Below are 20,178 nucleotides of genomic sequence, written 5' to 3'. Positions count from 1 at the left end.
ACCTCCCTATTGCCTGCTAGATGGTGTGCAAATACATCTAAGCTTTAGTGCTTCTGCCTGTGCGTTCCTGCAGCCTGGAGTGCCCCTCTACCTCTGCATGTTCAACTTACCCTTTAAGACTCCACTGTGATCTCAACTCCTTTGTGAACTTCTCTCCCTGGAATTCATCACCACGTACCCCCATCACTCTTTATAAGTATATATTATTTTGTACTCACTGTCCTATCCTCTCTGAAGGGTGGGAATGCATTCTGATTTCTCACGTCTCCTCTGCCTCCGGGGTTTGCACAGTGTCCCCTAAATGTTTGCAGTATTTGGGGATGAGATGTGGCGGGGGGGGCTGAGCTGCAACTGGGCCATGCTCCTGGGGATGAGAACACTTGGCCTACTTTTCCACCCTTCTAACCTAAGCTTAGCACCTGATGCTCCGGTGACTGGCAGGTCAGCTCTGCGTGACTCACTCTAAGCCTTCAGCACTGTCACCTCGAGGCCCTGGGCTGGGGTGTGTGTGGGCTGGTGGTGGTGAGTGAGGAGATGGGAGTTAACTTTTGCCTTTCAGAAATCCCTCCCTCCCCATGCCCCAGAAAAAGGACAAGTAAAAGTCCTTCTCTTAAATGGTCTGGGCAAGTCCCTACCGATCAGGCCTAGGAAGACTGGGGAGGCCCTGGAAGGTGCAGGGAAGGAGGAAAGCACTGGTGGGTCATAGGAGAGGAACAGAGAACAGGAAAGAGTGTGAACTGCACATTGAAAGCCTTTACTAACTTGTCCAAGTGACTTAATTTAACCTTTCTGAGCTTCCGTTTTCCCAGCTGTACCCTAGAGACCGTACTCATCTTGCCCTCTTCCCTAAGCTGTTGTAAAAATACATAGTAAAATGCTAGAAGCCTCTAGGAATGCAGCCTTGACATCACACAGACCTGTATTGGAATCCCCTTCATAAACTATGCAACTGTGGGAAAATTGCGAATCTCCATGAGCCACGGGTGTCCTCATCTATAAAATGGGGATAATAATTAGAGCTACCTGCCAGGGTGAGAAAGCTATGTAAGTGCTTAGCACACAGTGCTCAATAATATTGGCTGTTTTCATATGCGTAGATGATACTTATTATTTAAGGGAAGGACCACAACCGGTGTCATTTGGGAACAGTAAAAGGAGGGGAACAGAGTCTAACTTTTCCTAGAACTGATTGCTTCCCTTAGCCAAGTATGAGGTGTGGCTCAAAGGAATGAGGAAGCAGTTCATGTGGTGACAGCACACAGCACGCTGTCTTCACAGATCTTCGGGGAGGAGTAGAGAGGTTAGCTGACGCTCCCCAAAGATCAGAGGGCCTTGTCCCCTGAGTCCACCCCCTACACATGCAGTCCATTGACTCCTTCTTGTCCATTCCTACCAATCTAGTCACCAAGTTCTGGGGAGGCAGCCTTTGTAATAATAATGATAGTATGAGCCTAGTGATATTGTTCCTTTGAAGTGTATAAAGGCTGTCTACTACATTTTCCCAGTTAGCCTTCATAATCTCTTTCCCATACACAGAATCCAGAGTTAGCAGGGACTTGGAGATTATTCTGCATTTCACAGATGGGGAAACTGAAGTCCAGAGAAGGGAAGGGATTTACCCCATACCCCACAATAAGTTAATGGCAGAGGCAGAACTAAAACCTGTAGCTCCTGACTTCCAGCCCAGGGCCAGTGCTTCTGTCACCACACACCTGTCCTTGGCCTTCCATTCCCACTGCCACCTAATGGACCACTGCAATGGTTCCTAACTGGTCCTCCCTGCCTCTGGTCCCTTCATATCAATCTGTTCTATATATACAGCCAGGTAACTGTCTGGAAGCATGGCCTTGATCTTGTCTTTCCCCTTCTAATAGAACTTGCTCATTTTTCAGTTTGAAGGGTCATCTGATTCCTAGTTTAGCCTCCAGTTGAAGACCCAATCTTTCTTTGAATACATTTATTGGCAGGGAGTTCATCACTCCCAGGGTGGTCCATTGTTTTCTTGGATCGTGTTGACTGTTAGAGATCTTTATAATAAGCTGAAGTTCTCCTCCTGGATGTCCACACACCTGAGCTGAGTGGAATTCTTTCACATCCTTTTGTCAGCAAATTTGTGTTTAATATGAGCCAGGTCCTGGGTGGATTAAGTGCTGAGGGGAACAGAAAGAGGAATTAGACATGGAGAGGGGGGCTTAGGGGTTCACAGAGTTTTTAATTTTGTTTACTAGACCTAAATGATAAGAAACAAATCAAATCCCCTTTCTGTATGACAGCCCTTCAGACGTTTGGAGACAGCCACTATATCCTCCAGTGCTTTACCTTCTCAAGGATAGTTAACTCATTCACCACACAACATGGCATCCAGGTCCTCAGCATCTGGTCTCTTCTAGACTTGCTCCAGTGTGACAGTGTACTCCTCAGAACGTGGGGCTGAGCTGAGCCTCGTGGTCCAGGTGTGATCAGCCCAGGGCAGCATAGAACCTCTAACAGAGGCTAACAGAGTTAGAACCACAGAGGTTCTGCTCCGCGGCATGTGGGATCTTCCCAGACCAGGGATTGAACCCATGCCCCCTGCATTCGCAGGTGGATTCTTAACCACTGCGCCATCAGGGGAGTCCCTCCTCTTCTTCCTTTTTTCTTTCCTCCTTCCCTCCCTTCCTTCTTTCTTTTTTTGCAGCCACATTGCATTGTTGAGCTTGAGGTCAATTCAAACCTGTAAGTCATTTTCACCGGAACTGCTCTTAATCTAGATTCTTTCTACCCTGTATTTTGGGCACTTGTCCAATATGGCAGCCACTAGCCCCATGTGACAATTTACATTTAAAGTACTTAAAAAGAAAAAAAAAGTTAAAATTTTAAAATTAATTGAACTTAAAATTTTAGTTTCTCAGTTGTAGGAGCTACATTTTAGGGGCTCAACAGCCACAGGTGGCTAGTGGCTACTACATCAGACAATGCCAATTTAGGACATTTCCATCATCCCAGAAAGTTTTGTGGGACTGCTGTGGTTTGGACTGAAGGGCAGGAGTTTACATTTATCCCTTGTGGTACCTCATCTTGTTAGTTCCAGCTCAGCTCCAAGGCTGCCGAGACCTTTTGGAAACTAATTTTGGTTTCTGGAGTGTTTGAGGGCCCTCCCAACTTCCTGATGGCTGTAGATATGATTAGCGTTTCATGCCTTATTCTGCTTCATCTAAAACCACTGATAAAAATGCCCAGCACAGCAGACAGAGCTGCAACCAAGCCCTGCACACGGCCCTCTGCACTCCAGCCTCAGTCATGCAATAGTTTAACAGATGAGCCTATATTCCAGGCCCTGTGTACTGGGTACTGGGCACACATAGCGAGACAGAAGACGGCAAGTAAAGAGTCATGCTGCGGTGGGTGCCCTAAGAATTCAAATGCCTTTGCCTCGCATTCAGGCCTGCTTCTCTCTGGCCTGTGGTAGTTAAGTGCAGCCTTGGGAATCAGCTTCCTGGGTTTGGATCCTGGCTCTGCCACTTTATAAACTATGTAATATCTTTGTGTTTCAGTTTCCTAAAAAATAACCTCCATCCCACAGTGTTGTTATAGGATTAAATGAGTTAGTGCAAGTAAAGCTCTTAGAACAGTGCCTGGAATACAGTAAGTGCTCCAAACACATTAGCTATGATTAGTTCTCATGATTAATTATAATTTTCCCCTGGACAAGCCATACTCAGTCCTGCTTTGGGGTCTCAGTGCCCTCACTTCTGCCCTCTTTTAGTTTGTGGAAGTCTTTCCAGGCCCAAACTAGGCCTGCCCTCCTTGATTTCTTATGTTCTTAGCTGCTCACCTGGCACTTAGTATCCTATACTGAAGGGGGGATCGCAGTGAAGAACTTGAATAATTGTTGGGCTTCATCTTGGTTCTGCGCTGCCTGCTGGAGAGACCTAGGACACGCTTTCATCTATAAAATGGGGATGATCACAGCTGCTGCATAGGACCACGGTCAGGGCTAAGTGAGACAAAGTAGGTGAGAGTTCCTGCACTTAGTAGGCCTTTTCATCCAGTAAAACCTCTGAAAGTGCTTCTTACACGTCTCTGTGTTTTATGTAGTATCTAACAAAGGAGGTCAGGCTCATTATTCCCTGCAGCTCTGGAGGGCCTGTCCCTGTCCCAGGAGCCCTGGGCAGGAATTCCCCGTTTCTTCTTCTATGTAATGTGGATACCTAATCTGTTCCCCACCTTCTCCTCGCTGCTATCTCAGGCTTGCCGACCTTGGGGTGGTTCCTCCCCGCCCCCCCCAGCCTCAGTCTTTACTAGGACCTGAAGGAGCACCTATAAGGGCAGTGGTGATTTTAACTCTAATTTAGGAAAGCTCTTTACTTTGGGCGTGCCTGCGATTGTGGAGGGTGGGCGTCGGCGCCCAGAGCCAGGGTCCAGCCCTTGGGGGTCCCCTCCCCAAGGGTCCAGAGGTATCGCCACCTGAGGTGGGGTTGGAATGCGCGGCGCGGTCTTCCTCGAGCTCGGGCCGCGGGAACAATGGGAGGGCGGCGGGGAGGCGGGTGGGCGTCGGCCAGGTCAGGGCTGGAGGTGGAGGAGGCCGGCGAGCTGGGCGCCGGGCCGTGGGGTTAGCCCGGGGCACCGGGCCGAGAGCCGAGGCGTCTGGGCCAGGGAAAACCGAGGTTGGCGCTGGCTGGGACCAGGAGGGGGCGGGGTGCGGGGCCCGAGCCCACCGGGCTGGGACGGGAAGGGCGAGGGGGCCCAGGGTGGGGTCCCCTCTTCGTCGCCCCGCCGCTCGCCCCAGCCTCCGAGCTCCGCGGCGACACAGGTAGGCGCCGGCCCACGTTGGGGAGCGGGCGGCGGGTCACCAGCGCCAGGCGGGCTCGCAGGGCTCAGCCCCCTCCTTTCCTCCTCTCCCCAGGGGCCCGCGCGGCTCCTCCCTACGCGCGGCCCCGGCTCAGGCGGCGCTCCTCCGGGTTGCTCGCTCGCTCGCCCGTGGCTGCCGCGGCGGCCGGGATCGCCGCCGCTTCCTCTTGGGGAGCCGGCCGGGGCGGGGCGGAGGGGGGAGACCGGGTGAGGGGGGCGGGCGGGGAGGGGGCTGCGCCGCGGGAGGGAGGGAGCTAGCGAGCAAGCGAGCGAGCGGGGCATTTGTGCGCAGCTCAAGTGCGCCTCGGAGCCCGCCGAGCGGCCGCGGGACAGACCGACTGAGGACAGACAGCGCCCGGAAGCCGCGCCGCCGCAGCCAGGTTAGCCGCCTCCTCCGGGCCCCGGGGACCCCGCCGCGTCTGGGCTGGTGTGTGTGGGGAGGGTGATCACCGAGGGCTCCAGGCTCGGTTTCCCGTCCTCGAGCACTGACAGGCCGGCGGGCAGGCTCCGGGGGGCTGGACAGCACCGAGGCGGGGGGCGGGCGCCTGAGCCGGGAGGCGGGGAGCGGGCGCCCGAGCCGGGAGGCGGGGGGCGGGCGCCCGAGCCGGGAGCCCCGGGCCTCGGTTTGTGCGTTTCAGTGCTGGCGCGGTATGTGTGTCGGGGTCCACGTCGCCGGGTGTGTGCTGGGTGTGAGCGCGCGTGTGCCCGTGGGCCTGTGCAAGTGGATGATCGGTGTGTGCGCGCGTGCGTGTGTGCAGCGGGTGTGCATCTGTGTGTGTGTGAGAGGGTGTGTGCCCTGTGTGTCTCCGCGCGTCTGGGCTGGGCGGTGTGTGTGCGCGCGTCTATGCGTGAATGTGTTTATGAGAGGGTGTGTCTGAATGTGTAGCCGAGTGTGTGTACATTTGGATGAGGGTGTGTGCCAGTGGCTTCGCTTGTGGCTGGAACCTGTGGCGGAGTGTGTGTGTGTGCGCGCGCGCCACTGTGAGTCCCCGTGTGTGCGCGTGTGAGGGCGGGTGTGCACCCGCGTAGCCCCGCGTAGCCCCCGTGTGCGTGTGCGCGGCTTTGTCTCCGCACAGCCTGGAGGAAGGGGTGGGGGCGGCGGCCGAAGCGCTGCCGTCGCCGGGAACCGGGCACCTGGCCGGGGCAGAGGGCGGCGGCAGCGGCGGGAGCGTCCCCGCTGGGCCTAGACTCCTTGCCGGCAGGTGGGCGGCCACACCCCGGGGGCCGGAGGGAGCCGGGCTGACAGAGGGGCCCGCTGGAGCGGAGGGCGTGTCCTGCCTGGAGCCCGGGTGTGTGTGTTGGTGATGGTGGAGACAGCGGTCCCCAGGCTGGTGACCCAGTCGGTTCAGGGATCCATTTCCTGTCGTGGTGCGGGGACAGTCGGCCAGAGCCAGACTGGGCCTGGCCAGCTCAGCCGCACTCCCATCCTCACCCCTCCCAGCTCCCTGGGGTAGAGCCGCACCTTAGGTGCCCTGAAGGGAGGAGGGAGAACCACTCTCTTAAAGGGCCAGTGCCCCCCCTCCAAGGAACGCCCTCTCAGATGTCTACTTTGAGAGAGGTCTCTGGGTGTGTCTTACTCCGTTCTTCATGTATCGGTGCAGCGCATGAATTTGGAGATGTGTGCATGTGTGTGTTTCTTGTGCATTTGGGGGTGCAGATGTATTTTATCAGTGAACAGTGAATAATGCATCTCTTGAAGTCTATGTGTATGTGTTTCTTAATGAGTTTTAGTATATTTGTTTTTATGTACACATAACTGTTTGTATGTTAGTGAGTCTGTGCATGTGGGTTTGCAAGATAAGTGGCATTTTGCTGCCAACTGGAATAGGATAGAAAAATTTTGTCCAGGGCCACCCTATTTTAGAAAAACTGGGTGAAAAGGTGGTTTGGAAATTTAGCCCCCGGCTTTGTGGGTTTCAGATGCTGGTACTGAAATGTAGGTAGACTGGGATTAGACTGGATATGAGGATAGAAACCGAGACTCTTACAAGAGGAAGGAAGTGTTCTGGAAGAAGGCTATCCAAGTGTAAGAATTCACCCTCCACTTCCAGTTCTTCTTCCCTAGAACTTCACCTCCCCCTCTGCTACTCAGCTTGCCAGGATAAAGTGCACAGGATTTGGAGTGTAAAGGGAGGGAGCTGGGAGTGTGAAAGGAAGGAGGGTGGATGGGTGATAGGATTGGGGGCCAACAGCAGATTTTTGCAATTTTAAAAATGTTTCCCTACTGAAGGCAGCAGAAGCTGGGGGAAAGCTGAGCTTGCTGTCCCCTTTCCTGAATCCCTTTCCCAGGGTAGGAAAGGCTCTGGTCTGCAGCTCAGGAGCCCTGGAATTTGGTGCAGGGGTTTCCTTTGGACTTTGGTCAAACCTTTCATGTTTTTACCTGTTCACTCAACACATTTTTATTGAGCTTCTCTTATATAAGGGTCTAAACCCCCTAAGCCTCAGTTTCCCTAGCTGAGCAGCTAGTAGGCTGGATTCTGAGACTTTGAGTCCCCTTCCCTTTCTCAGAGTGCTAGAGTTTGTCTCATTGTTACCCACATTTAGGAATCTACCCTTTTAGGTTACCCAGATTTAGGAATCTACCCTTTTAGCTCCCAAGGATCCTGGCCATGGGCCCCACTCACTACTCCTCCTTGCCCTCGTATATTCTAGTCTAGAGCAGTGGTTCTCAAAGTATGGTCACCCCACCAGCAGCAGCAGGGTTACCTAGGATCTAGTTAGAAATACAAATTCTTGGGGCTCCCGCCAGATCTACTGAATCAATAACTCTGGGGATGGGGCCCAGCAGTCTATGTTTTAACAAACACAGGAAATCCTGATTCACATTAGAGCTCAAGAGAGGTGCAGGCAGGGAGCTGGAACCTCCTATAGGATGAAACACCTGGAAAGCATCTCCTGCCCCCTTCCACACACATACCTGAAGTAGCTGACAGCCCTAACCTGGCAAGTAGAGGTTCTGGCTTCAAGTCCCAGGTCTTCCTTGTGATCTTGGACAAATCACACCTTCACAAAATAATTCAATGACTTGTTGACAGCATCTGCTCTGGGCTAGGTTCTGAGCAAGGGGTTTCCCTGCTCTGCTTCGTTTCTCCATTTCTTACGTTGATTTACAAGGCCTGCCCACCTCTCTAGAAACCAGTCACTCTGGCCTTCTTTTAGTTCATCTAGGCAGCAGGAGCTCTTTTGCCTCTGGGATTTTGCACATGCTGTTCCCTCCGTCTACCACACCCTTCCCCTGCTTCTTCTTTTTTTTTTTTTTTTCAGTACGCAGGCCTCTCACTGTTGTGGCCTCTGCAGTTGCGGAGCACAGGCTCCGGACGCGCAGGCTCAGCGGCCATGGCTCACGGGCCCAGCCGCTCCGCAGCACATGGGATCTTCCCAGACCGGGGCACGAACCCGTGTCCCCTGCATCGGCAGGCGGACTCTCAACTACTGCGCCACCAGGGAAGCCCCCCCTGCTTCTTATGTTGGTTAACTCCCACTCTTCAGATTTCAACTGAAGAATCACTTTCTCAGGGGAGCCTTCACCAACAACTCCTTTAAGATAACTCAGTTTTTCCTGTTATACCTTCTTATAGCTCCCTGTATTTCATAACACTTATGAGATAAGTAATTATACATGAACTTGTTAGTTGTTTGTCTCTCCTCACTGGATTGAAAATGCCATCTGGGCACAAACTTGCTTATCAGTCTTCCTAGTGCCACCACACCATGTCTGGCTTATGACTGGTGTTCAATAAATTTGTTGAATGGTTGACTTTCTAATATGGGAGATGGTATTAAAGGATACCCTTTGTCCTCTCGAGGCCTGACATTGTAATATCTAAGCAGGCTTCATACTTTTCTTTTTTGGCTGCGTCAGATCTTAGTTGCAGCACGCGGGCTTCTCTCTAGTGTGGCGTGTGGGCTCCAGAGCGCATGGGCTCTGTAGTTGCAGCACACAGGCTCTCTAGTTGTGGCGTGTGCTCAGTAGATGTGGTGCGCGGCTTAGTTGCCCCGCAGCATGTGGGATCTTAGTTCCCCAACCAGGGATCGAACCTGCGTCTCCTGAATTGGAAGGTGGATTTTTAACCACTGGACCACGAGGGAAGTCCCCAGGCTTCAGACTTTGTTGAAGTAGATTCATCTGGTTTTTTTTACTGCTAAGTCGCCTAGCTATAGATTTGAGCCCCTGTTGTGTGGCCAGGCCTATGCTGGGCTCTGCTCTAGGGGAGACGGGAAAAAGCTCTCTAGGAGATACAGCCTACCTTGTTTTCTGTGTCCTCCTGGATTAAGATCCTGCAAGAATGAGAAGAGGAAGAACATTGAATAAGGAATCTAAAGATCTAGGTCCACATCTTGATACCTGACTGTGGGCAAGTCACTCTTCCTTTCTTGCTTGTTTCCTCTTCTGTAAAATGAGGGTATTAGGATGGATGGTGTACCTAACATCGGTTACTAGCACTGGCGCTAGAGTATGGAGCACTGTCTTCGCTACCTACTAGTTGTGTGGACTTGGACAAGTGACTTCATGTCTTCATTTTCTCACCTGTAAAACAGGATCAGTAATAGCATCCGTTTCAAAGGGTTGTCTTGAGAGTGAAATGAAGTAACATACGTGGAATGCTCGGCACAGTGCTGAGCACATAGTAAATATTTGGTAAATGGTAGCAATTGCTACTGTTATGGCTACTCCACAGTTCAACATTCTTGAATGCCTTTATACTGGGCCCTAGGCCTACAGTGACAGAAATGAATACAACAGTGTTCCCAGGCTGAGTGTGCAGGGCAGACCTGTAAAGATGGACAATGTACAAGGTGGCAAGGTATGGCTGTTCATGGAGGAAAATGTGGTTGGGCTGGATTTTATTTTCCAGGTAGTTGGAGCAGCATGTGCAAAGGCACCATGACTTGTTAGGGGAAATACAAATAGTTCCATGTGGTTGGAGCAGAAGGCGGTGAGGGGTGGGGACAGGTGGGGTGAGTGGCTGGAGATAAAGAGGAATTTGAGGCCAGATCTGGCACAGGCTCTGGGTCCTACAGGCTGTGAAGAGTTAGGGAAGAAGATTAAGCTAGCCAGGAAGGATCGGATTTGCATTTCAAAACCACAGCTCTCCAGGTGGTGGTAGAGGCTGGCCTGGGTGGAGGGGAAGGATGGACCATCTGGAGTCAGGGCTCAAAGGGTGCTTATGTGCATGATGGAAGGGCCCAGTGGGATGGCTAGACACCTGGGACATGGAAGAAGCCCAGTTGATGGACTTCAGGCCAGCCTGAACCAGGGAAGTGAAGGAGAGATGAGAAGGACTCCTCCATGGGCCCCAGGACTCCATTAACCTCCAAGGCTGCCTAATGAGTGGGAATCTGAAAAATGGAATTTAAGAGTCTCAGGTCTGCTGCTCAATGGACTCACTGTGTATTAATTTCCTAGGGCTGCTTATTGAAATACCACAATCTGGGTGTCTTTAAAAAGCAGAAATTTATTCTCTCGCAGTGTGGAGCTAGAAGTCAGAAAGCAGGGTGTTGGCAATGTTGGTTCCCTCTGAAAGCTCTGAGGTGGGGTGGCAGGGGCATCTGTTCTGTGCCCCTCTCCTAGCTTCTGGTGGCGGCCAGTAATCCTTGGAGCTCCTTAGCTTGCAGCTGCATCTGCCTCTGTTGTCACATGGCTTTCTTCCCTTTCTCTGGTGTGTCTCTGTGTCATCTCTTCTTCTAAGGACACCAGTCATCTTGGGTTTAGGACCCACCCGTATCCAGGATGACCTCATTTTATTTTAACTCATTGCTTCCGCAAAGACTCTATTTCCAAATAAGGTCACATTCTGAGCGTCTGTGTAGACATGAATTTGGGGGGACACTATTCAACTCAGTACATACAGGAAGATGGAAAAGACTGCAGGTCTTGGAGTCCCACAAGCCCAGGTCCCAATCCAGGCTTTGCAATGGAGCAGCCATGAGGCTTTTTCTCAGCCTCAGTGTCCTCTTCTCTGAAACGGGGACAGTAGCACCTGCAATGCCGGGTTGTGGTGGTGACACTTGGTCAAGATAACAGATATGAGTGAGCCTAGTGAGGTGACGTACAGCAGGCATCCCGTAATTACTGCTTCTGCTTTGACTCCCCCTTCTCTGCACTTAGTAGCCTGGACAAGCCACTTAAATCTTTTTTTTTTTTAATTAGTTTATTTATTTTTGGCTGTGTTGGGTCTTCGTTGCTATGTGCGGGCTTTCTCTAGTTGTGGCGAGTGGGGGCTACTCTTCGTTGCGGTGCACAGGCTTCTCATTGTGGTGGCTTCTCTTGTTGCAGAGCATGGGCTCTAGGTGTGCGGGCTTCAGTAGTTGCAGCACATGGGCTCAGTAGTTGTGGCTCACGGGCTCTAGAGCGCAGGCTCAGTAGTTGTGGTGCATGGGCTTAGTTGCTCCGCGGCATGTGGGATCTTCCTGGACCAGGGCTCGAACCTGTGTCCCCTGCATTGGCAGGCAGATTCTTAACCACTGCGCCACCAGGGAAGTCACAAGCCACTTAAATCTTGCTTCACTTTCCTTATCTGCCAAATATGAATAATCATCGTCCAGCTCTACTTAAGTCACCAGATTGTGAATCCCAGGGGATAATGAGAAAGCTCTTTGTAAACTGCTTTAGAGTTTGTGGCTGTGTTTTTAAATTATAATCGTCATCTTCATAATAACCCTTGGCCATTGCCACATCCACGGCACTCTCAGCAGAGCCCAGCTCGGCACACTCCTCTTCTGAGGCAAGTCCTCTTTGACCCTTTGTGCTCCAAGGTATCCTACCAGCAGGATAGCTGCTGTCGGAGTTGGGAGAACCTTAGAGAAACTCCTCATCCTCCGTTGCCCTCATTAGCCAGAGGAAGGAAACACTCTCTGAGGGAAGTGACACCCCTCAGCTCACACAGCTGGTCAGTGGCAATTGGAACACCTCGTTTGTGGTTCCTGTTTAGAGTCTGAATGGTGCTTTTTCCCTAGTTGCAACTTCAGCCTCCGAAGCAGGACCTTGGGGCAGGTAGAGGCCTGGAGAGGGCTCCGCATGGGACCCGGAGGTGGGGACCCAGTGGGGAGAGTCCTGCTGAGTCAGGATCAGAATCCACAAGGGGGTCCCTGAGTCCTAAGTGAGTGAGTAGTGCCTCTGCAGGCTGAATGGGCAAGAGGTTTTGTTCTCAGCCCGGCTCTGGCCGTCTCTGCCTGCTCCAGGGGAGGAGGCCGCCATGGGCAGGCAGCAGCCGCGTGGGGAGCCAGAGCCTGGAGGTAACCCAAGGCTTCAGTGTCCCTGCTGACAGCCAGGGCGGTGCTTCTCAGCAGACTGTGTCCCTTTAAGCCTTGCCTTGGCGGGCCTAGGGAGGCTCCGGGCAGGAGAGAAGGCTTATCCTGTGTTGGCAGCTTCCCTGAAGTCATCTTCCTTTCCCCCAAGCTGGGGAAGCCAGGCCGCCCCCACCCTTGATTTTCCTTTCCCTTCCTCCCTCCTCTTCTCAGTCTTCTTCCTCTCCCTTCCCCTGCCTTCCCCTCCTCTCTCTCCCCATCATCTCTCTGGGTTAAAGCTCTAAAGATAAAGCCTCCAGACCCAGTTCCGGTGGGTGGTTTGGGGGTTGCTTGAGGCCACCTAAGAATTAGAAAGCCTAGAGTCTTCCTCGTCAGAGGCTCGCTCTGGTGACTGATAAACAAGTGCTTACGTTTATTGGCTCACCACGTGCCAGGCCCCGTGCTCAGTGGTTTATGCGCCTTACGTCTTTTAATCCTTGCAACTACCCAGTGAGGCAGAGATTACGGTCCCCACTTTATTAAAGGAGGCTAAATAACTTGCCCAAGGCCTACCCAATCCTCAGCCAGCAAGTGGCACAGTTGGATTTAAAGCCAGATCTAGCCAAAGCCCACAGGTGGTCTGGAGTCTTTCCTATACTGCCCCGGATGGAACCTGTGAGAACGTTTAGGGGTCCACAGAGGGATGCACACTTGCTCAAATTTGGAGAACAGATTCTTGGCTCAGAGAGTGGGGTCTCCTGCTTCCTAAACCTGTGCTGTCACCCCATCAGGGACTGGCCTTCCTACCAGGAAGGACAAGGCTCTGAGCCCCTCTGGTTCTAGGCAGCTGCCCACCTGTTGGAGAGATGCTGCGTCAAGAGCAGGTAACAGGGCAGGACTGCAGGCGCTTGGCTTTTTCTTTAGATGTTGTTTTGTCACTGGCCACCTTAGTTCTTCATTGATTATCTTGAGTCTCCCAATTAAATGAGCTTATCATCTGCAAAGCATGATAGTTTTATCTCCTCAGAAGGGTGCTTGGGGGCTTGGAGGTCCTCTGTAGGGCTCGGTGATGGAGGGGAGGGAGGCAGAGGCTGCAGCCAGGAAACGGAGATTCAGGAGCAGAGCTGTGTTAGAAAGGAAAAGGAAGGGAGCTGGACCTGGCTGAGGGCTGGAGTGAGAGTCTGGAGAGAGGAAAAGAGCCTTTAGGCTGGGGTTGATAGGAACCCTCCTCCCGCCCCAAGTGCAGCCCAGGAGTCCGGACTCTCTCCCAGGCAGGGCTGCTGATCTCAGAATGTCAATTCAGAACCTAGCCAGCTGCAGTCAGCTTGCTGGGCCTCCACTCACCCTCACCACGACCATGACCATGACCAGGGCCAGCTTGAGCAGGTGGCTCAACCAGAAGGGACCTTGATTAATGAGCAGTGGCTTTAAAACTTCTAGCCACAGAGCCCTCTCTATGTTCAATCTGTGAACCAGCTAAAAGGAGAGCGGCTGAGCACCACGTGGTGGGGGCCCTGGAATCGGCCTGTTTTAATAGGTTCCAGTCGAGGTGACTGGGACACAGAGGGTTCTCAGACTGCCCTCGGGGAACGCTGGTCTCAGATGTTTGTGAACTTCCGAAACGGCATGCACAATTCTCAGAGTGTTCCCTGTCCTTGGGAAAGGATCCACAGGCACCACGTGAGTCTCTGAGTCACGACCCAGAAAAGTTCAGAACTGCCGACTTCAGGGCTGTTTTGTTGAGTGGGAGCCTAATGACTGGAGAAAGGTCGCTGGGGGGTCATGGCAGAGTGAAGCATTGAAGGCAGATTTCTCCTACCTCTCAGCACATGGCTGGTTCTGCTGCGAAGGGACTGCGAACCGGTCTCTTCCCCTATCTGGGCCTCAGTTTTCCCAGCTGTAAAAATGAGGGTTGGACAGGATAAGCCCAAGGTCCCACGCAGCTTTGATCTGTAGTTCTGGAAGCCAGGTCTCCTGCTGCCCAATTCACAGTCTTTGCCCCTTTCCTTGTTTCCTCCCCAGCATCACCCACTTCTGGTGGGGCCACTTCCTCCCTTCAGCATCTCCCAGCTTGAGAGAGTCTGTACAGAGGCTGGATTCTAGCCCCTTGAGCCCCTTCTGGCAGACCATGCGCCCAGGCACTCAGCACTCTCTCCCTTTCCACGCCCGCTTACCAGAATGAATCAGCTGCCTGGGAGTCTGGGGACGCTCATGGTGGCCTCTCTTCAGGGCCGGACACCTGGGACCAGTGCCAAGGGGAGGGGCTTGGAGAATGCATTTGCTATGGCTCCTGGGACACGCCCAGTGCTTACCTGTGTCTTTGCCCCAACTTCCTGGGTTCATCTCTGCCAGGAATGCCACACCCCGTCCTTCCCCAGTCACTGTTGAAATCCTGCCTGCCTTGTCAAGGCTCAGCTCAGATGCCAACCTCTGTCCCCCAAAGCCTTGTGAGCCCTCCCGTCCCCAACCCCACAGGGAGATTTGTCTTGCTGTCCTCTGCATTCCCTTAGCACCTTATCGGGTCTCCTCTGGGGACAAGTTCTGCTTGCTCTTGACTTTATCCTGGGACGTGGCTTGTCTCTCTTGCTAGATTGTGAGTTCCAGATGTCTCATGTAATATTCTGTGCTCCCAGCACCTAGCATAGGGCTTTGCACGGAGTAGGTACGCAATAGAAGGTTGTGAAGTTTTATTTATGGACTCTGCCTCTGGCCCTGGGCTGGGCTGGTTTCTATGGGACCCCCATAGCCCCATCACTGGCAGGTCACAGCTTCTCACATATCCCCTCCTTTATGTGTGGATTGGAGGGAGGCCAAGTAGGGCGGTAGATAAGAACTTAAATTCCAGGCTTAGGTCTGCCATCTCCTGGCTATGTGACCTTGGGCAAATCATTTCACCTCTCTGAGCCTCAATTTCCTCAGTTGAAGACAAAGGGGTAGGAATGACAAGTCTATGGGGGGCTTGGGAGGATGAACTGAAATGATACGTGTAAAATGCTGAGATCTGAGCATTGTAAAGAATGAATGGTCAATAAGCAATTATAATTCATTATTTTTCAGGTAATGGTTATTATTGTTGTTTTAGCAGGCACCTACTGTGTTCTCACGGTGCTGGGGGGCAAGGGTGAGGGACAGAGACAAATAATTGCAGGAGTTCCTTGGTCTGCAGGGTCTTAAGGTCACATAGGGCTGGTAAGCCTCTCCTCTGGGGAGCAGTGTCTGGGAGAGACATGGCTCAGTGACTTGAGGAGTGAGTGATCAGTGTAGACTCCGTGCTGGAGGTTTGAGCTGGATGGGCAAGAAGTGGGAGGGGGCCGTGGGGAACAGGGAGACAGGTATTCCCTGTGGAGATAAAGGAGGCGAGCGCCAGGCCGGGCATGGGAAAGTGGGGCGCGTTCTTGGAGCGATGTGGGCAGGATGCAGGAAAGGGCAGAGTGGAAGGCGAGGCAGCTCTAGAACCTCCACTTAGAAGGGCCTTAGGGTCAGCACCCCAGATGGAGGGGGAGCGTCAAGCCTTGTTTCACCAAGAAGAAATTGGGGGAATGGTAGCTCATGATGCCGCTACTGAGAACGACAGAGAGAAGACTGGAAAGGTGGGGCAGAAATAAAAGGTTGGGGATTTATGCTGGAGGTAGGAGAGCCCAGTGAGCCCTCAGGGCCTTTGTCCCTCTGCCCAGGCTTGAGCTGAAAATGCTCAGGGGTGAGCTGTAGCTCCGGGCGTCTGCAGGCCTGTTCTCAGAGTCTTTCTCGTAATATCAAGGCTGCCTGTTTCCCTGGCCAGGATCTGAACTCTGGTCTGTCTGAAGTTAAAACGCAAACTGATCCCAGAAATGTCAGAATCTCTAAATATCAGGAGAAGCGATCTCTTAATCCACGCCCCCTCACCACCACATTACACAGATGGGAAGCAGAGGTCCAGAAGCGGGAGGCCCCGCCCAAGGACGCAGAGTGAACGGGCCACAGTGAGTTTCGCTCCAGCCTGGTGTGGGCTTTTGTCGTTTGTAGGCCTGGGTTAGGGGAAGAGGGTGAGGAGGGGGCCCGAGGAGGGGGCCCAAGGAGGGGTGTAAATGACAAACAAATGCCAAATTAGGAGCCGTCGGTTGCCAGGGTGCGTGTGTGATCCCAGGTGAGTAGGATGTGAGTGGGCTGGAGCCGTCATCATCCTGGGCTTTCCTTCCCGGAAAGGAAAAAGGGCCACATAGGTGGGATCCAGGGGAATATTGGGATGTGGGGGAGTTCAGGGGGTGGCCTGAGAAGAGGAGGCTGTTGCCAAGCAGCGAGAGACAAGACTATATTACAGCGGCACAGAGCACCCCAGCCTCTTGGGCCTGGCCTTGTACAGCCCTGTAGGTGATACCGTAGTGTTATCTGTCACCCCTTGTTTATGGGGAAGAATGAGGGCTGCAAAGGTCACAGCTAGGAAGAGCAGCGCCAGGGCTGGGGGACTTCAAAGCCATTTCTTGGCATGTCCTGGGTGGCTGCCCTCCTGGTTCTCAGCCCAGCTTGGTCTCAGCAAGGACCCAGGACAAGTGAACTTTTGCCTTCCTTCATTTCTCCTCCATCACTCCACCCCCTTATTTGTTAATTAGAAATATTTATTGAGCACCTACTATGTGCCAGGAGCTGTCTGTGACCTTATAGAACTTATGCTGTCACCCCTTAGCTGCCCCACACTGGTAGGTTGGGACCAGAAGGAGGAAGTGGGTTGCTTCACTAAACACCCCTTTCTCCCTTCACACCAAACCCTTCCTCTCTATCCCCTTCCAAGTCCATCTACCCCAGATGGGACTTTTTTTTTTTAATTTTTTATTTTTTTGCTGTACGCGGGCCTCTCACTGTTGTGGCCTCTCCCGTTGCGGAGCACAGGCTCCGGAGCGCAGGCTCAGCGGCCATGGCTCACGGGCCCAGCTGCTCCGCGGCATGTGGGATCTTCCCGGACCAGGGCACGAACCCGTGTCCCCTGCATCGGCAGGCGGACTCTCAACCACTGAGCCACCAGGGAAGCCCCAGATGGTACTTTTTGCTGGAACTGCCTCCTGCTGAAATGGAAACCAATCAGAGTTAATTGTTAAACCTAATAACTGGCGAGAGTTTCACCTGGTTAGGCTGCAGGGAGAGGGCTGACTGCTAGCTGTGCCCCCCAGGAGAGGGGTGGAGCTGCCCAGGTTTTTCTGGCCTATACCTGCCACCCTGTCCCTACTCTGGAATCTGCCGCCAGGGCCTGCTCCTTCCCTCCTCCCCGGGGGGTGAGAGGTGGACTGCCCCTTGGATCCTTTCCCTTGACTTCAGCTGAGGTGACCCTGGGAGGTGAGTACAGGCTCTGGCCCTAGTCCAGGGGCCTCTGGGTGAGTGTTCTTGGGCGAGATGTGGGGGAGGGCATGGCGCCGAGCCTAGGAGACCCAACCCAGAGGGCAGGCAGCCAGTGAACCTTGCTGGCTTTGCCTCCTGCTGGGTAGGGGTGGGGAGGGTTGGGAATTGTACCCTAGTAGCCTAAGCCCTGTGTGCAGGACCGTCACCCAGTGCAGCCCACGCCACTTCCTTCCCTTTCCCCTCTTCACTGGTTATCCTGTTAGGGGCCATTCTTTGCCATTTAGACTGGGACAGGAGGGAATTTAGTGGCAAAGGCTAGAAGCCTGAGCCCCAGACCGGGCCCCTGCCAAGCTTTAGGGACAGAGCTTAGGCTTCCAAGTCAGACAGGCTGTGGGTCAAACCTGGGGGACCTTGGAGTGATGGCCCGTCTCTCGGAGCCATAGTGCCATCTGAGCAATGGGTACTCTGTCCCTTTGTCACCAGCGCTGTAAGTATAAAAGCACCAGAGGTAGATATTAATATCAGGCTCCGTAGGGGGTTGGAATGAGTAGACACCATTCTATTGACATTCAACTTTATTTTGGGAGGCCTAGCTCTGGCTTAGGGCCAAGGAGGCCACCAGTCCCGCCCTCTAGGACTTGACTGTTAGAGCTGCCCCATACAGTAGCCACCAGCCACGTGAGACTACTGAGCACTTGGAATGTGGCTGGTGTCACCGAGGAACTGAATTTGTAATCTTATTTAATTTTAGTTAATTTAAAAATTAAAAAGAATATTCCAGTTATTGGAAAACTTCTGTGTATGTTTGTGAACTTAGATTTGTGCAAACACTTTTTCAATTGTCAAGGCTAAGAGACTGTAAATATATGATGAAAATTTAGTGTGAGAATTGAGATGTGCTGTAAGCGTAAGGTGTACACTGGATTTAGAAGACTTAGTATGAAAAAAAAGATTGTAAAATATTTCAGTAATACTTTTGGATTTTTTCTTTTTTGGTGGGGGTGGGTCTCAAGGCTTGTGGGATCTTAGTTCCCCAACCAGGGACTGAACCTGGGCCCCCAGCAGTGGAAGCGCAGAGTCCTAACCACTGGACTGCCAGGGAATTCCCTCAATAATACTTTTGATATTGATGACATGTTAAATAAATATACTATTAAAATTAATTTCACCCATTCCTTTGTACTCTTTTAAATGTGGCTACTGGAAAATTTTAAATTACATATTTGGCCTGTATTATGTTTCGATTGGACAGCGCTGTTCTACCCTAAGTTGAGTTGGACACATTTGAATAATCATACAAGAAAATAGAGCCTAGTTATTTGGGGAGGTTTGGGGGTGAAGGTGAAGTCGAGATATTCCCCCACTCACCACCTCCCATACCTGGGCCACACTCCATAGTGGAATGTTACGCAGAATAACTCCCTAGCCTCAAGGATAAGATCAGGGCTCCTGGTGTCAGATGAAGAGCCCCTGTCTGGGTGGCCATGCTATGCACTTGCTCTGTGGGTGACCTTAGGCAAGTCACTTCACTTTGCTGAACCCTAGTCTATCATCTGTAAATCTAGGCTAAGGGTGGGATTTATCTCGTTGATGGAGGGGATCACCTGAGATATAATCCAAGTGCACGCTTAGCACAGTGCCTGCACATTTGCACGGCAGAGTCTTAGCTGTGGCAGTGGTTACTACTACTTTTGGTTGTGGGAGTTGTTGCTACTGGTGTTGCATCTATCAGCTTGGATTCAGTTATTCCATTTGTCCAAATGGGACATGGGTCAGAGGGAAAGGAGGAGTTAAAAGAGATTGAGGGTGGGAGCTGGGGTGGGGATTGCTTGCCTTTAGGGGTAGCTCCTTGGATCTTCTGGTTCTATAGGTGATCAGGCAAAGATGTGTGCCCATTTTATAGATGAGGAAGGTGAGGCCTGTTGAGGGGAAGTGACCTGGCTATATAGCCAGAACCTGAATGCAGGACTTCCCATGCCTATTGTAGGAATATTGGAGCCAGCGTTAAGAGTCCCCCTCTGGGGCTTGTGAGAGCAGGGCCTGACCAGGAGTCTGGCGCTTATGAGAAATGGTTATGAATAGTCTTCTATAACTGCAAGGGATCTCGACACCATTCAGTACAACTGTCTCATTCTTGAGTTGAAGAAACAGAGACCTGAGTGTGTGTATGTGTGTGTGTGACCTCCCTAGGATCAGCCAGCAAGTTGGTGGCCAAGCTGGAACTGTTTCTGTTTGTTTAGATTCAGCCCTCAGCTCGGCCCTGGCGGGACGGATGGCCCTGCTTGTCAGCCCCTCCTCTCCTGCCCAGTCCCCAGTGAGCGCTGAGAAAGAGGCTTTTGTTTCACCCGCTCCTTCTGGTTTCCTCTCAAGGTAGCTTCACCACCACCCTCACTCCATCTGCCCAGATTTGCATTTGTCCCTGTTCCAGGTTTAAAGGGCCCTGAAATCTGAAGCTTCTCCACACACATCTACTTTCTGGATAGCCGTGGGGGAGACCAGGGGATTTTTCATCAAGAAGGCCTAGGTTCAAATCCCTCTTCTACCATGAATTCCCTCTGTGGCTCTGGTCAAGTCACTTGTAATTTTTCGTCTCAACATCTTCATCTAAAAAAGAGGAACCCAGGGGCTTCCCGGGTGGTGCAGTGGTTAAGAATCCACCTGCCAATGCAGGGGACACAGGTTTGAGCCCTGGACCGGGAAGATCCCACATGCTGCGGAGCAACTAAGCCTGTGCACTACAACTACTGAGCCCGCGCTCTAGAGCCCACGAGCCACAACTACTGAGCCTGCACGCCACAACTACGGAAGCCCGTG

At 52.4% G+C, this 20,178-nt stretch overlaps 1 protein-coding gene and 1 long non-coding RNA gene across 21 annotated transcripts in view; one reads left to right on the top strand and one right to left on the bottom strand.

Annotated features, from left to right (window-relative positions):
• Positions 1-2,003: 2,003 nt before the first annotated feature.
• On the bottom strand, positions 2,004-4,014 carry LOC132506318 (uncharacterized). The gene is made up of 3 exons (XR_009535775.1): positions 3,815-4,014; positions 2,320-2,483; positions 2,004-2,150 (listed from the first exon to the last, which is right to left on the bottom strand). It is a non-coding gene; the product is annotated as an uncharacterized LOC132506318 (long non-coding RNA).
• A 736-nt stretch (positions 4,015-4,750) lies between these two features.
• EPB41L1 (erythrocyte membrane protein band 4.1 like 1) overlaps positions 4,751-20,178 on the top strand; it is a 127,019-nt gene continuing 111,591 nt past the window's right edge. For 17 of the 20 annotated variants that reach the window (XM_060124850.1, XM_060124849.1, XM_060124845.1 and 14 more), the window contains exon 1: positions 5,071-5,210. The gene's annotated coding sequence lies outside the window, so the exon portion shown is untranslated. Of the gene's footprint in view, positions 4,793-5,070; positions 5,211-11,780; positions 11,825-20,178 lie in introns of those variants that run through there. The other 3 variants (XM_060124832.1, XM_060124834.1, XM_060124833.1) reach the window with 3 other exon arrangements.

This window comes from Lagenorhynchus albirostris, chromosome 15, assembly GCF_949774975.1.
Source record: "Lagenorhynchus albirostris chromosome 15, mLagAlb1.1, whole genome shotgun sequence".
In the NCBI taxonomy this organism is placed as follows: domain Eukaryota; kingdom Metazoa; phylum Chordata; class Mammalia; order Artiodactyla; family Delphinidae; genus Lagenorhynchus; species Lagenorhynchus albirostris.
The sequence above is the reverse complement of the archived record's forward strand: the minus strand, read 5'-3'. Positions and strand labels throughout refer to the sequence as shown.